Consider the following 16717-nt stretch of genomic DNA (forward strand, 5'->3'; position numbering starts at 1 on the left):
TTACATAGACCACATGAGCTAATGTGGAATCCAGTGTCATGAACCCTATACCGAAGGAAGGTGGACTACTCGCCAAGGTAGTACTAAAACATGAACATAGCCTCTATGTGGATCCACTAGCTAATATTCCTATGGGGGAACATAGTTCAAGACCTAGGAGATATAGTTGAGACCCTATTTATGCTACATGAATTATAGTCTCCAATCTCATGAGTACATTAGTGATCCTACCTTCCCGGTATGGGAAAGGACACTCCTTACTCTAGTTCACTCGGTGCTAAGCTAGAGTCCCTTTTTGAAATGTCTTTAATCCTTTATTAATCATCATACCTTAATGTAGTCCATAGGGTCTATCCCTTTTATAATCATCATCATAGCTCAATTAAAATTGCATGGGTATTTTCCTTTCATTACAATTCAGACATGGAAGGTTAGCACACTGACATAGTCACATCATAATAAGGCACTTTAGTATGTATCACCATCCTTATAACATTTACATCTTTGCCAACAACTCACAATTCATAGTTGAAGACATTCCAATTCAACATTATACCAACCCTATCAATCTTAACATAAGGTATACTTAAACACAACATCATCACTTAATCCCAAGTAATCATAATTGAAGTAAAGAATTGAGATCACAAGACTTACCCAATATCCTTCACAGTACCATCATCAAGGTCTTACCATCAACCATCTAGTTAAACCCAACAATGAGTATAATATCATCACACCATATTAACCAACATAATAATTAAGTCAATTGAATCACTACATAACAATTCATCACTAGTTCATTGCCTAGATTTAGAGACTTAGGTCAAATTCATGATCTACTTCACAACTTAGATCAATAAATCAAGGACTAGCATAATTGGATTACAATACATCACAGTATAATCTTAAGTTGTCGTAAAAACAACATAGAATAGTAACTAACACATTAACCAAGCCAATGTATCAATACTTTACAATTTAATTCAAGATCACAACCTAGGGTTAATGGGAAAATGTCATCTTTCCAAACTAGGCCAATTCATCAAGAAGTAGTATAATGGAATCATAATACATGTTAATATACTCATAATAACCAAAATAAATCATAAACAAAGCAATTCACAATAGCAATTTTTTATTGGAAGAAAACTCACTTGAATTTCATACTTTTTAAATCAATTTGGAGGAGCCCTTTGGGGAAAGAGATTCCATAGGTGAAAGGAATCTCATACCTTACTAGTTGATTAAGTTTGATTGAGAAAGTTGATCCTTTTCAGCCCTAGACCCTACTTTGCTTGGTCTTCAATAAGGTTTCTTTGGGAGGCAGAAAGAACAAAGAAGGAAGAGCAATCTGGTTTTGGGAATAATGGGAGTTGAGTTTAGTCTAATTAGGTTTGGGGTCTTTATAGTAGTCATTAGCTAACTTAATTAGGCCTCCCTTAACCGCTAACTAATTAACTAACCCCTTAATTAATTTAATTTAGCTAACCAAAACGTACAACAAAATAGTATCTTGACAGACGAAACCCCGACCAACGGGTCGTTTGTCAATCAATGGGCATAGTTCATGGCCAATCTGTGCAGTCATTGTTTTTGCTAGATATTTTTCCAAAAGAACCTTTGGCCAAAATGTCTAAATGTACATCAACGGTGTCCATCAACGCCCCATCGATTGGACCACGCCTCGTCGATGGGCCACAATGGTGAACACTGTCCCTTGACAACTTTTAGCCACATTTGGAAGGGTCTTCCTCCAGGGCCCTTTGTTTGCCCTTAGGGAGTCATACCCATACATTTTGACTATAAACCAACTCTAATATGCGTTAGAAACCTCACCACCAAATTTTATCATTTTCCAATTCCTAAAACTTAGTCAAATAGGCTAAGGCACACTGGCACTCTTGAACTAGTTTCCAAAGATTCTAAACTTCCTAAATGACTAATATACACTAAATTTGACCTTAAAACATTGTTACAACTCTTATACTCAGGCTCTATATTAGACCTTAGACTTCCGGATTATTACATGTAAGGCTTAGGCTAGTCTTCATGCGGAAAGTGAGTGTCTGAGAGGAACCCATTTGAAACGAGGTAAGTTTCTCGAGACAGAACTTATTTCCGATTAAAGCTTAGCCTAGTTACTATTTTTCAACAAATTTTCTATAGAAAGAATGTACAGAATAATCAATATTAACTTATTTTGCGGTCACATCCCAAGAATTCCCTATCATACTTGATCTTCCTTTAATTTTTACTACTTTTACCACTTGTGACAAACCCTCCATTCGATATTGACTTTTTGTGTCACCCTCTTTAATTTATAATGTTTTTATTCGTATATTTTCTTTAGGTACGACTAATTAGAATGGAATTCTAATAAACTATGTATACTCAAAATCGCTCCCTTTGAACACGACCCCAACCCTCGGATAGGCTACTTAATTATGGACGATCGTAGACACTCAAACTATAGTCAGTATCATTGGTCACGATAGAAATCAAAATGGCACCGCTACCCGGGAGCGCTGTCAGGTCAAAATGTAGTTGAGTAGAGTTTTCATTTTCTTTAGATATGGTTTTATTAATCTTACTTTTTGTTTTGCTTTGTCAAGTTGTGCTTTGAAGCAGACTGTAAGTAAATCATGTACACACCTACGAACTAATGGAGTCCCCTCTACTAGAGGGAATGAAGGTCCAAGATCGTATATTGTCCTTCAAGCAAATGGAGGGGGAACAAATACATAAAATGTTGGCAATGTTCAAAGGGATAATAGCTCAAGGCCCAGATCATGGTATTCCTAGCATTGTACTTGTAGACTCTTCTACTGAATCCTCTATCTCGGGAACAAGAAGTTGTTTGACCAACTAATCCTAGGAAGGATTGCACAACTACCCTACATGATGGTTGTTGAATTTTTAGACCACATGGTTGAAGTTGAGCGAGAAATGGAGAAAGATGTTATGTTGGCCACACTAAGTACACAAGTGGATGGATTGGAAAAAAGAAAATGAAGATCGAATGTCAGTGTAAGAAAAAGGATAAATGTAGCCCCCAGGAAAGAAAGAGTCATAAGGACAAGGAGGTGGAACCCATTGAGGGAATTCTCTCAACCATTCTACTCAAGTTGAGTGAGAAGGATGGAGCGCTGGAAGAACTTAAGAAGACACTGAAGGAATGAAGTGTATCATTTGGTCTCACTCCAAAGTTGTCCAGTAGCTAGAAAATCTTGTGGAGCAAGCATTACCTCGTGCTCGTGCACAGGAAGATCACGAATTACCTAATTATGATGTGGGTGGCCCTAACTAAGAAGGTTAAAGCTTTATTTTACGTCGTTCCATGACATTATTAAAGGCATTATTTGGGAGCCAACCCAAAACCCCTTATTATCTTATATTTGTGTATTGGTAAAATAATGGTACGTTAGTTTTACAAATTAAAGTGTGGAAGGTGCTCTAAAGGTGCAGAATAGTGCGAACTGATCCACTTGGCGAGTCGCTGATGAAGCCAGGGATAAATTCTATTCCTCCATTTGAATCAAGATATCTTTAAAATATGGAATCTATAAAACTCGGTGAGGTCAGGAACGCTTTGGAAAATAACCCACTTGATCGGTGACCTCAATGATTCCTCCCATTTGAATATGCAAAATTGCTAAGAAGTTCTGTAAAACACACGTAAAATGGTAGCGGATGAATCATTCGATAAAGTGGGTTGAAGATAGGCTCATTGGGTTGCTGAGAGAAGGTGTATAAGAGCTTTCTGAGTCACTCGGAAGTTCACCTAGAGTCCCTACCTCACCTTCAACTTAATGTGCATCTATTGAATGACTACAACTCAAGGTATATGCTTTACATGGATGATTTTCTTGCCATATCTCTAACTTTCATGAATTTTACCTCTACATTATTGTTATTTATTTGAGGAAAAATCTTTTTGATTTTGGTAGGGTGAGCACCCACGTCTGGGTTCCTGTTAATAATTGTATTTTTGTGCATATATTTGGGTGTTATTTTAATTTTTGGTTTATACTGCTTGTGCGATTGTTTGAGCTTGTGGTTTCCTTATTTATTTTAATTGCAAAATGACCCTTCCAAAAAAATTATTTTTCAAAAATTTTCACCACCGCTTGTGTTGAAAGTGGTTGTTCTCATGCAAATTTAAGTATCAGTATCAATCAATACCATTGACTTGAACAGTTCTCTCTATTGAACAAAGATGAATGTGCGGCGACGAAGAGACCAAATAAAGTTGTATAGACAATATATGAACTCTTTGCATCTCGTTGTGATTATCCATTTATCAAATTGATTCTCTTGTGATAACACTTATACACTAGCGAAAGTATGTAGTCTTTTGACTGAAGTGTCGATGCCTAGTGTAATAAGCTTGCTATGAACCATGTATGAATAAACCTCTCGTTAGTCCAGTCATTTAACTAATGCTTTCTCTTGAAATGATCTTAGGCAATTTTCTAGATTATGAGCCAAATTTACATATAGCTCTTTTTTGAACTACCTTGTGAGTGTGTGAAACTCTCTTTAACACCCTTTGAACCTTAACCTTCTTTGGAAGAAACGTGTGAAAACCTACACCTTTATTCAACCACTACCTATAATCCTCAAGACTTGTGGTAATAGCCAACTTAAGTCAAAAGCTTAAGTTGGGATATGGTAAAAAATGAAAAAGGAAAAGACAAGAAGTGCTAGAAAAGTCTCCGTTAAACCATGGTATTGCAAAGGAATGGAAACCCTCCATATAAGAAAAAGAGAAAAAGAGAAAAAGAAAAGAATGAAGAAGAAAAGTTGTGACATAAAAGTTAAAAAGGAATTGGATTTCCAAGCAATCCATGGATAGTGAATAAAAAGATGACTTAGAAGCACTAGAAGAAGAATATATAAAGGAAGGGAAGAGGATTTTCTCAGAACACCATAACTCACGAGGATAAACGTCCCTGAGTGTGAAAGACCATACCTTTGCACTTAGCCTCATTACAAGCCTTAGAATGACCTTTTTTTATCTTGAGAAAGCAGAAACAATTGTTGAGTAGAAAATAAGGGCAAGCATATGGGTGAAAACATGCATTGTGTTCCTTTTTTTGAGAGTGGAAGTTGTATCAGATTCCCGAACATTAAATTGATCATACACTTGTGTGTGAGAATAGAATCACCATTTATGTGAGGGAATTCTAATGTTTATGTTTGAGCTTACACTTGCACTTGAAGCAAGTAATGCGAGCTTGAGAATCTTTTATAATGGTGTGTCACAACGTGAATGTTTGAGTACACAATTGATCCTTGGATAAGTAGTTTGAGTCTGGTTGCGTATATTCATGATTGAGTCTTGTGTAGCAATATTTTATACATCCAAATTGAACTGCTGAACTCGATTTTTACTTGACGACAAGCAAAACTTTAGGTTGGAGGTGTTGATGAGCACACAAATTGGACTAATTTAGGGCTACATTTAATAGAAATAATGTCCCTTAATGTTTTTTTATCTCAATATCTGATGAAAACTATCAAGTTTCAGGTATCTGAAGTTTCAAGGAAAGCATGGACAATATGGCGCAAAAAGGAATAGATAGACTGAAAAAACAAAGAAATTAAAGTCTGAACATCGCCAATAAACTTGGCTCATCACTGAAGGGGCATATTTTTCTCTTTGTTCCAGCACATTGAGCCTTGAAGGAAAAGAATCAGATCAGCAGAGAAAGGAGCAGTCAGCGCACCACCAAATAGTTCCATGAAGCAGTACTATTACCACCCAATGGTCCAGGACATAGAGAGCTTTGGGCAAGCAAAAAATGGTGATGAACTAGAAGATATGTGAGTCGCCGAGTCATTCAGTGATCTCGACTAACCTCACCGAATGATCCATCACAATACAAAATCTGAAAGCTATAAATACTAATTTTAGTTGTTAATTAAAGAGTCTATACATTATTTTAGTTTTGAAACTTTATACTTTAGTTTTTCATTTTTTTTTCTCGAGTTTGAAGAGGGTTTCCATAAGACTTAAAGAAGGGTGAATTTCATCTTACCAAATTGGAAGTGAATCTTCTCAATTCTTATTCCTTTGGTTAAATCAAGAATTTTCTTCTTATATGCATTTGATTTCATCATCATTAAAAGTATAATTTTTTTATTTTTTATTGTGTGGCTGAAAATCCCCATTCTTGGGGTGTTATTTAGCAAATACGGATTAATATTATTGTTGGGTCTTGCTTGCTGATAACTTAGATGTAGGTTAATGGTTATTTAGTGTAGTGGATGTGGTTTAATCTACTGGATTTGTAGTTGCAAATACAAGTTCACCCATGTGTTTTCCGCTTGCTTGATAGAGAGGCCGCGAGACCACGACTGCTAGATTGATGGCCTAAGTAGTGGGTCGACATAAGTTTCAGCACGAGAGGGTGAACCCTAGTCCCATATTCTAACACACAACTCAAGAGAGTAAGTGAGGTAAGGCATATGTTGGTCTTTCATGCAGCAAATGGGTGTCCGAAAGGAACCCATTTGAAACTGGGTAAGTTGCTTGAGAGAGAACTTATTTCTAATTAAATCTTACTTAGTCACTATTGTTCTAAAAGTTTCCTATTGAAAGCATGTAACCAATAATATATATTAACTATTATTGCGGTCACATACCATGAATTCCCCCTCGTACTTGATTGTCCATTAATTTCTTTTGTTTTTACTATTTGTGAAAAACTCCCCATTAGATATTTTAAAATTCTGTATCACCCCCTTTAATTTATAATGATTTTATTCGTAAATTTCATTAGCTATGACTTATTAGAATGGAATTCTAATTATCTACATATTCTCAAAACCACTCACTTGGGACACGAGCCCAACCATTAGTTGGGTTACTATATTATCGACGATCATAGACACTCAAACCATAGTAGTGTCGTTGGTCACGATAGTGATCAACCCATACTAACTTCCGGTGGGAGAACCACTACTACCATCCAACCAAAGCAAAGAATTTGAAAACTTAGACATTTAAGTTATGAAAGCAAGTTAAATAAACTATGTAAGAGGTTTCGATAAACCTTAACAAAGATTCTAAAGAACTAACTAAACAGTTGCAGAAGATGAACCTAGAATGTGAAAGTCAATGTACCAATACTACAACGAAATAACAAGTCTAAATAGGAAGGGGCACAACCCAAACTACTTAATTAAGCACTAACTAAACAAATGTCTAAGTTTGCAAATAGTGGACTTAGGGGAAAGAGAACTCCATGGCAGCCCAGATGATTTGGCTAACCTTTGAAGACGATGCGATTATGTCAAATCTCCTAAGCGAGGTCTGTCAATAGTCACTTGAAGAATCCTTGTACCTCTACAAAAATAAAAACAAGTGCAGAATCAGTACAGAACCACAATGTACTTACACTGGTTGGATTAAGCTGCTATCCCACTAGTGTAACATAAGCAAGTCAAGCATCATTATCACCACATGCATACTGTATCAACATATACAATATTATCAACATGGTCGTCAACATACAATTATCCCATATCATTGATCCTCTGACGAAACCCAAACTTAAACAGTTAGCTTGCTGGAACGTGGAATCCCATCCCATAGTTGTGCCGAAACATGGCAACTTGATCCAATTTTTTCCAGAATGTGGCAATCTGATCTAATTTTTGTGCCAGAATGTGGAAAGGAGGTCAAAATTAGCTTACCAAAATGTGGCAATCTGATTTCCATATACATACCATAATCACAATCACAAGTGTATCATCAATATCATACATTTACATCATGTTCATGGCTACCATCATTCAACTATTGCATTAAAAATAAGGGTGATCAATATTGCAACACTCATATATATACAAGTATCGTAATAAGCAAGAACAATAAACATCACACAGTCATAGAATCACAATAATCACCTACCTCGAAACACGATTGAACCCCTAAGAAACTTGATCCTTCCCTTTCCAGATTCGTTCCACTTGTTCTCGGTCTACAACAAACACAATAACACTGAATTCAATGAACCATTACTAATCACCCGGATTATTAACAATCCTACAAACCCTAGATCAACCCATGATCCCAACTAACAAACTTAGGGTTATTTCCACCATAGAATGTATCAAGAAGTCCTTCCCCATCAATATTAGCCCATAATATTATTTTGTACAGATCAAAAAAATGAATTCGAGGAATGAAAAACTTACCTTTAGCCTCAAAAATAATGAAAAATAAGTTAGAATCGCCTGGGTCATTCTTCAGCTCTAAAAGTCAAAATGTGCCAAAAAAGGCCGTATAGGGGTTTTATTAGCGAATTAATTTGCGCTATCCCGCTACAGCGGTACTCATGTCGTTGTAGCGGCAGTGCTATAGTGGCCAATCTTCCTACTATATCGATATTTTTCGTTACAGAACACTCCCCTCTTGAAGTGATAATTTTAATTCCCATCTCATCCGCCACATTGCTCACCATCCCGCTACATCGGCAATAATCCCGCTACAGTAGCACAATTCTTAAAAGAATGCTCTCAGAAAAAAAATTAATTCTCCCTTTTTACAACACACCTCTCACGTCTTACACTTAGAAAATATCTTTCACGCTAAGACCAATTCTTAGAGATCTACTACATTTAATTCTATTCGTAAGATCATATGGGTTGATTAACGAGTTATTTAACACCTCATGAAATAAAAAACATAGTTAAACACTCAATTGCTACCAAAGTTTCCTATGCCACAATTACTCTGATTTCATCCAAATCTTTACAAGGTTGGAAAAAACTCAAACACTACAAAAAGATTTTATGGACCCAATTTTTCCCTCGTTGGCATTTCTATAACGGCGGAAGCCGATCCTTACAAAACATTTGGTCTTTGATGAATCTCATACCTACAAATCATCCCAATTTTCTTTGTTGCGTGAAAAAATCTAGAAAATGTATGCTTATTATCTTTATTGAAAACTTTAAGATGCCAAAATAACATACAATCATAAATAATAATAATACTAATCACAGTAAGAATCAATAGGTATTACAAAAGTCAAAAAGGTTAAGACAAAAATAATAGTAACAGTTTAACAAAAAGCATTACATGTTGCAAGAAGAATAGATCCATTAATTTTTTGATTTAATTTATTTGTGTATAAGTAGAGAATGGAGATAATCGGTAGAACAGTTTTAGGCAACCACTTTAAATTCAAATTCAAAAGATAACTACTTTTTTCACGACCCAAAAATGGGGTGATGGCACTTGTCTTATCCCAACAAGACAAGTCAGCCTAAAACACAACATCTCACAAAGTGCGGAAATAAACAACAATCCAACAACAGTTTCTATTATGAAAACAAGTATACTTAATTCAATCCCCAAAATCAAGTTGTCACGTGCACAAGTCCCTAATGTAAATATTAGAATTGAAATAAAACACGCAAGTCTAAAATAAATTTTTCTTTCAAGTAAAAACAAAGTCATAAACTGGAGTAGGAAGGTTTTCTGAGGTGACAAACAGCTACCTCACATTTCTCCACAAGATGCCTCGAAAATGAAGCGAATGGAAGGTATCACGAAGATCCGGGCTCGTAACCTACAAAAATTTGTAGAAACAAGGGGTGAGTGCAAACCACGCGGTACCTAACAAGCAAACCTCTAAACACCAGTTAAGTGAAGAAAATACGGGTACTCCTTACACCCTATCCAAACCTCCACACTGCAACCTGCATAAAATCAGCACAACCTAACAGTTCACAAGCACCAAGCTCAATAACAACACTCTAACCGATACAAGTTTAACAGAACATCACTCATAAGATCAGCAAAACACAAGTTTAAATTAATCAATGATTAAAATGTGCAATGCAATGAAATGCAATGTTAAATATAGTGATGCATGTCTGACCTAATGATACACCCGCTATCTCTTAGTCTTGGACCCATGGGGGACATATATGTCCATGCATCTGTCGTGGCCACGACACGACCCTCGATAATAGTAACCGTCGCAGCGCATGATACGTCCCTCGAAATATAATATCCCTCGCAGCGCGCAATACGACCCTCGAAATGGTACATCCTCTTATCACCTAACTCTTATCACAATCATGTTTCAGATGCAATGAAAATGACATGTTCAAATTAATAATGAGGAAAATAACCATTTTTAATAACAAGGCACAATTCACAATATGACCAAATAAGCAATAAGCCTCCAAATAATTCTCAAATATCACACAAGGAAATATACGAAGTTTATACGCTTAACAAAGATTTAGAAATCCACTTGCCATAGCCACTCGAATAATCACTCCGAGACTTGAGCCATCCCTTTCCGTTGAGATTCCAAACCAATGCAATCTATTCAATTATATATATTCACCATAAGGTTTAAAAACTAATAACATCCATATTTTTATGTGTTTAACCTTGACCTAAAAAGTTACCCAAATTTATAATCAAGTTTGTAATTCTTGATGTCAATTAACATTTCAACTATCATAGTTTTCCAAGTTTCAAGTCTAGGGTTGCATTCAAATTTTTCCAACATCCTAATTCAAATGCTACTCACAAAATACATTCATCCAATATTTAAATATACACACAAATATATCAAAATTTGAACCATAATATAATAACTAAAACTCTAAAATTTACACCCGAATGATTCACATTACGTTGCAGAGTGATGTTTTGTTTTCTTTCTTTTCAACTCCTTTCCTCCTAACCAATGATTGGAGAGCAAATCATTGGTCATCATTATCCATTCCAAAACAATTTTCAATACTTGCCACAATACCCAGAATGTACTCACCGTCATATTAACAAACATACAACAACATACATCAATCTTCATTCCAATATTTCTTACACCTAAAGAATTTTATTCTTTTATATAAATCAATGCCTTCTACTGCAAAACAATGAATTATATTCACATGGCCTCAATTTAACCAAACTATAAATGACTTACATTGTGTCAGAAGAAAATCTTAATTGTACCATCAAATCACAATATTGCATTTAGCCCACAATTAATTAACCAAAACCAATTACGTCAAAGCACTAGCGATTATTACCTACAAGATCGATATCTCCTTCCATTTCCTCTCTTGTTTTCTCTATAGCCGCCAGTTCTCTCTTTCTGTTGATAGCAAATCACTTTCTTTCCTTTGCTCTTTTTGGTTTAACCCATATATTAAACCCTAAATACTTTAATTTACTTTAGCCCATATTAAAGTGGTATAGAGTACTATTACATTATCACTTTAGTCCATTAACTATCGATTAATTAACTTAAATTAAATATATATTGAAAAAACTCAAAAGAGAACCTTTCGGGTCATTACAACTTTTTTATATTTTTTTAAAATAGAATTAAGTGGATTGGTTATATAATTGGAAAAAGTATTGGGACGTTTTAATGGGTACCTTTCTTTATTTTGATTTTCTTTCTACTTTTTAATTAATTTTAGTTCCACTTTTAAAAGGGACATCATTTTCTTCTTTTTGTTTATTTTTAGTTTATTTTTTATTTTTAATTTATTTTTTAAAATTTGAGATATTAATAAGATGGTACTTGATAGTTTAAAAGTAAATATTTTCGAGTTATTTAAATATCTATATATGTTTTGCTTTTTTATTCTTAGAAAGAGGTAAATTTAGAAAGAACTAAATTAGAGATAGCTAAATTGAGAATTTGGCAAGTTAGTCTTCAATTTGTGAGTTTTTGATAAACTTCAAACAACCATAAATTTCAATAGATGATGATTTAGGTGGCCATAAGGTATCAAATGAAAGATCTCTCAGTCCTCTTTCTAATACCACCGAGTTTGCTATATTGCAAGTTCATATTAAGGAGATATGCCCGATTGAGTTCAACATGTGCGATTAAGGAAATTCATCAGTTTTAAGGAGAGGTATTTTCTCTTTTCCTTGCCACACTGGTCTAAAACATTTTCCCACCTTAGTTAAGAGGTCTAATGAGATCAAGTTAATTGGGACTCATTTTAAAATGTTCATTAGTTATAACTAATGTAACGACTTATTAATAGAAAGAAATGGTATCAAAAGCGTACTTATATGTGTTGTAGTAACTTATTGAATTAATTATTAAAATGAATAATTTCATAAGATCTTTTAGTATATAATGGATCATACTTGATATTTCGATGGCAAAAGTGAAAATATGACGTAAAGAAAAATGAAACATTTGAAATAAATAACAAAATAAAAAAAATGACCTCTATAGATTTCAAAATTTTTGATGATAACAGAGTACACATCTCTATGCAAATTGAGGTTTTTAACCCTCTTGCCATTTGAAGGAACTTTCCGGGGCAATTGAAGGATGCAAAATTAATCCATCAAAACATGTCCGGATCTTTTGGAACTTGTATGGAGATTAAATTCCAATTTGAAAACACATAAATTATGTCACAAAAGACATAAAAAGTTTTGTCGTACTGGAAAACCTATTTCCTGCAAAAGTCATGCTGAGTGAGGCAAAAGGTCAATTTCAGAAACAACAAGTTATCCCTTAAAAGATATAATAATTTATGTTGTACTGCATAACTTAATTCATACTAAAACTTATGTACAGTTAGAAAAATTTATGTCTATTGAACTATGTCTTAAATATAGTACACAATTGATGTCGCATAAGTTAATTACGACATAGCTTATCTGGAGTGAGCTATAAGTTCTCTTAACTTACCCCTCGATTTAATAAAATATATTTTATTCAATCTGATTATATGGTATTATCAAGTAGGTGAGGCTCACTAAGAACATTCCAAGATTCTTGCATTAAAGAATTGTTATCTCCATATCCAAGTTGAAGCTAAAATCATCATCATTAAAAATATTTTGCATCATTTATCAAAACTTTCAACTAACTTGTGTTCACCTTGATGTATGACTTTTGTTGGATAACATTGTAAACCCTTTTTTGTAAGGATTTTCCAATTAAAATAATGTTATTGTTAAGAGATTATTTTATTTACCGAAATAGAGTTGTTACTTGGAATTGAGTTATGGTGTCTCAAGTCATCTTTTTAATATCTAATCAAAAGGAAATGACTCTTTACATTGGTAAATGAAAATAATCGACCAGGTAAGAAATTCGATTGATCCATTAAAAGGTATGAGGCATTCTTGCACAAACTTCTGACAAAATCGCTTTTATCAACTTATAGTTGGTATAAATTAGTAGTGGACAAATCAAATCATTAGTTGTTCCTAAATTTTTCTTAAATTGATCAAATTTATTTGTCTTAACTAAGATGTGAAGTTGCAATCATGGCTTCGATATGCAATGGTTAGAATGCATAAACGTGATCTCAGTTTTTGTATCACATCGTAAATTTGATGTCACGGCCCGAGTCTACACCCTTTATGTGGACGACACTCAAGTACCATTGTTGGTTCCCAGGCGAACCCTCATCTTGGCTGACTACAAGCGGAAGACTAGATTAAGTATGCAAAAGCTTAAACTGAAATAAAAGTTCATAGAACTTAAATACAAACTTTAAGCCCAAAGAAAACTCTGTATGATAACATGTATATATATATATATACAACTCGCTATAATAGGAAACTTTAGTCTTTCAAACATTTAACAAAATAAATGAAGACTTCTAAAACTCTACTGTGTATAGATATAGCCTCTAAATGACAAAGATGAAAGTCGAGACAAGACCCACGACCTCCTAACAACTGAAAGTAAATGGAATCGTCTCAAAGCAAGGAGGCTCATAATAGCTGACTCGAACTCCATGTGACATCAACAAAGCTCCTATTGATGATCGTGAATACTTGAATTTGCATCATGAGAAGATGCAGGCCAATTGTCTCAGTACGTGGATGTACAAGCCTGTAAGTGGAATTCTAAAACATAAACATAAGCTTGAAAAAAGATTCTAAAAGAAACACTTACCTCTACTCTTCTCAATTCAAGAATAACTCAAGGATATTTAAGGATTCTCAAAACTACTCAAACTTACTCAACTCAGAAGTACTCAAAGGATAAGAGACTCAACTTAGAGATTAGATACTCACCTCAAAGATTATATACTTAACTTCAAAGATATGATACTCGATTCAATAAAGCACAGATTAACTCAAGATACTCAACTTAAGGTACTTAACTCGAAATACTCAACTTCTGATACTTAAATGAGCTCATTCAAATATAAATCAGCTTACTAACGAGTGCAATAAATTTAAAAGTTGTGTAAAACATGATGTCAACTTTGTATATATAACAAGGACATAACATAACTCTTAAGTGTATATGAAAATACAATAACTTATACATGATTTTCTCTAACCGACAACCATCACGTAAGAACTATCGTGATGCAACATTTTTCCTCAGGCAGTCGGGGCCATCCTATACCTTGTATTCAGTATAGAACCTAAACCACTAAGTAGATCCACTAGTCTATGCTAAAAAACACTAGCAGGATCATCTAAGAAGTGTGATCCTTTTTGTAACATCACATAACTCATAATAGCTGAGAATTTGCTAAGAAAACTAAAATTTATCATTTTTAGAAAGAACAGGAAAAATCTGGAAAATTTCCTAAGTTATGAAAGTGAGTTTTTGGTCATTTTCAAATGGCCATAATTTCTAGTACAAGATGAATTAGAGTCGGTTCTTTATATGGTTGGAAATACCTTGGATAGGTCTTTCCAACGCCCTCGAGTTTGCGCATTTTCGATATCCTAAAAGGGAGATATGTCTATCAGAAGTTGGGTTGTTCTATTGAGGAAGGTCCCAATCCGGATTTTAGTAAGGGTAAAGAGGTCTTTTCACCAACTATTTACTAATTAATTTTAAAGGTTTATTAGGGGTAAAAGTAAGCCTTAAGTCAGTTTAAGAAAATTTATTAACGTTCAGGGCTTGGAAGAAAAGAGAAAAGAAGAAGGAGAAGGGAGAAAGATCAAGAATTCATCAAGAACGCCAAGATCGTCTATATGAATGAGTTGAATGATTTTCTCTTTGGTTCCTCTTGGAACTTAAGGTACTACATCTAGTGACCTTAACACTCAAGAAATTTTAAATTCCTTGAAAATATCTCACTCGATATGAAGAATGGTTCTAATCTTAGTTCAAAAAAATTTTGGGGTGTTACAATATCTTCCTCTTGGGATAATTCTTCCTCAAATGACGACTGCACTGTGCATAGAATAAGTTACTCTTACTAAGTTCTACACTGATGGTATGCTCTTACTATATTCAAGCTTAACCCAAATCCTTAAATTCAAATTATGTACCTCTCTATAGGGAATCTCATCCCATGACTATTACTATTTAGCACCACATTCACGCTTAGTACTCAAACAACTCCATGGACTCATACCAACCAAGTTCTTCGGAACCAACTAAGGGCTCTAATAAAACTATTTCTCATAGTAAGTCCTTATGCTCCCAATCACTTTGAAACTCATTGCTATCTTATTCGTAACACATGACTTGCTTTCTCCCCTTATCATCTCTCCCTTAGGTCTAAAGCTAGCACTCGAAAGCTATGGACCTATTCCACGTTTTGCTGTACATTCTCTTAATGCTCTTTTTACTCTTGTGACTTAGTCACACTTCACTACCCTTATCTAAAGGTTAGGGTCTCTCACCTGTACCACACATACTTATTGCAGCTCATCACTAAAATCCCACCTATTTCAAGTCTTCCAAATCTAAAATCACACTCACCTCAAATTCAAGCTTAATATTTATTACTAAACCCGAATATCAATATGTTTGCTCGCTTACTATATTATACCTCTATATAACTATGGTAATTTATACACACGTATCCACTAGGACCTCATGACAATTAGTCAATCCTTACCTCTCAACCTGCATACTCGAATTACCATCACATTCCAGTTGACAACTTAAGTACTACTTATTCACTTACTGCGCATGATCTCTCAAATAACTTTGTCATCCTCTAAATACCATAATGTTTTTCTTTAAAAATTCATAAGATTAGATTAGATCTATCACTTAATGAATATTCTTGCTCTTCTATACATTTACCACTTACACTTGGTGATTACTAGCATAATGACACATCATCATAACCCCTTTATAATTAATGTATACTCTAACTCATATTGACTTGCAACACTTACTCTGCCTCCCATCCCGTACTTTTCAAAATTCTTCACTTCTTAGTATACCCATAAGGAAAACTCTTCATTAGTAACTTACTGGGTGCATGAATATAATAATATAGCTCTTCAAAACACTATCTCCCATTCTTAAGTCATTCTACCTCTTTAGGTGAAAATACACCCAAGCTCTAGACATTCCTTCTAATAAGGACCTCAACTTGAACAAGCAATAAGGAAAAGTGGACAAATGCATGATTCATATGAATATGAGGGCATTCTCGAAATTTGAAAACATAACATAATCTTGAGCTTCTCTCAACCCCTCTAGTGTCTCATGAATTCCTCAAGACTTCTACTAAGAACCATTCAACGATAAAGGACTGGATTTTCTATTTAACCACCTTGAGTATGGTGGGTAGTTGAATGTATGGATCTGAGAATGCACGAGTCAAAATAAATCTCTATGACATAGCTCCATTGCATGAGTAAGAGTATGAAAGTTAGAAACTTACCTTAAATGTCTGTAGTCCCTCATTTGTAGAAGTAGGGCCCTCACAATATAAATAAGATCTTCTTGACACGTCTTCATAGACACCCTAG

The 16717-nt window shown here is 34.4% G+C and overlaps 1 long non-coding RNA gene across 1 annotated transcript; it reads right to left on the reverse strand.

Annotated features, from left to right (window-relative positions):
* Positions 1–7016: 7016 nt before the first annotated feature.
* LOC114076976 lies at positions 7017–11190 on the reverse strand. The gene is made up of 4 exons (XR_003578060.1): positions 11074–11190; positions 9517–9587; positions 7922–7991; positions 7017–7354 (listed from the first exon to the last, which is right to left on the reverse strand). It is a non-coding gene; the product is annotated as an uncharacterized LOC114076976 (long non-coding RNA).
* Between the last annotated feature and the right edge of the window lie 5527 nt (positions 11191–16717).

Source organism: Solanum pennellii, chromosome 4 (genome assembly GCF_001406875.1).
Source record: "Solanum pennellii chromosome 4, SPENNV200".
In the NCBI taxonomy this organism is placed as follows: Eukaryota; Viridiplantae; Streptophyta; class Magnoliopsida; order Solanales; family Solanaceae; genus Solanum; species Solanum pennellii.